Genomic DNA, 1,334 nt, shown 5'->3' on the forward strand with positions numbered 1-1,334 from the left:
CTTTATTAAATACTGGTAAATTCTCCAAAAATCATTGTGAAATATTTGAAAGGTATCTGAAATCTTTCAAATCTATCTGAAATCTCGGCGAAATCTTTGAAAAATTTGGGAAATCATTGAAATTTTTGTGAATTGTTTAAAAGTCTTTGCAAATTATTTAAAATACTTTTGAAATATTCGGTGATATTTCTTAAGTTAATAAAACCTTCATGAAATCTTTTTCAAATAATTGAAGTCTATGCAGTCTTTGAAATCGATCAGAAATCTTTGAAATCTTAATTGTCGAATAATAAAAGACTTTATCAAATCTTTTAATAATGTCATTTTAAGTTTTAATAATGTCGGCTTTTAATAATGTCAATTTAAGTCAAAATCAATTGCACTTAAATAAGTTAGTGCACATTTTTCAATGGACATACTTTGACGTTCTAGATCTTTAACCATTTTTAATAAAATCATATGGTAATTATTACATCAAGAATGTAAAGCTTCATTAAGAAATATTAACCATCCTAAATTTGTAATATGCCAATGGCGTAAACACATCGGTATTTTACAAGTAAATAGTCGCTAGTGCATCTGGAGTACGGTAGGATTTGATAAGTTTACGCCTGTGGCGTAGAAAATATTTTGGACTCTAATCTGTAATGCAGCTAGCCCATTCATCGTTCGGGAAACTATCCTTTGAAACAGTCAGGCCTGAGGTTGTAAAAAGTGGAAATATAGGCGGGAAGTCTCTAGGACAGTGGTCGGCAAACTTTTGCTCAATTTTCAGGTATGGTCAGGTTCCAATCGACTTAATTTTTCCTACTACTTTCCGGTCTATTTATGTACCTTAGTGTGAATGAACTTACTCCAGCAAGCGTCTTTTGTCCACAGGCATGTCAAAGTAAGGAAATTTTAAAACTTTTAATTTTTTAACTAGCGGTTTGAAAATAGCATTATCAGCATCTGCGAATTCTTCCGATTCCAATTATATATTACTTGCCTAGAAAAGTTGACAATTTGAGAAGTATTTAGTAGTAAATTGAGTGTAAAGCTGATGTTCCTTGATATTATACTCCTTCAAATATTTAACTTTTCTAGGCAAGTAATATATCATTGGAAACGGAAAAAGTCGTAGATGCTGATAATGCTATTTTCAAATCGCTAGTTGAGAAATTAAAAGTTTTAAAATTTCCTTACTTTGACATTCCTGTGGACAAAAGAACCTTGCTGGTGTAAGCTCACTCACACTAAGGCACATGAATGGACCGAAAAGTAGTAGAAAAAATTAAGTCGGGTGGATCCTGACCATACCTGGAAATTAAGCAAAAAATTTGCCGACCACTGCT

Source organism: Belonocnema kinseyi, chromosome 5 (assembly GCF_010883055.1).
Source record: "Belonocnema kinseyi isolate 2016_QV_RU_SX_M_011 chromosome 5, B_treatae_v1, whole genome shotgun sequence".
NCBI classification, from domain to species: domain Eukaryota; kingdom Metazoa; phylum Arthropoda; class Insecta; order Hymenoptera; family Cynipidae; genus Belonocnema; species Belonocnema kinseyi.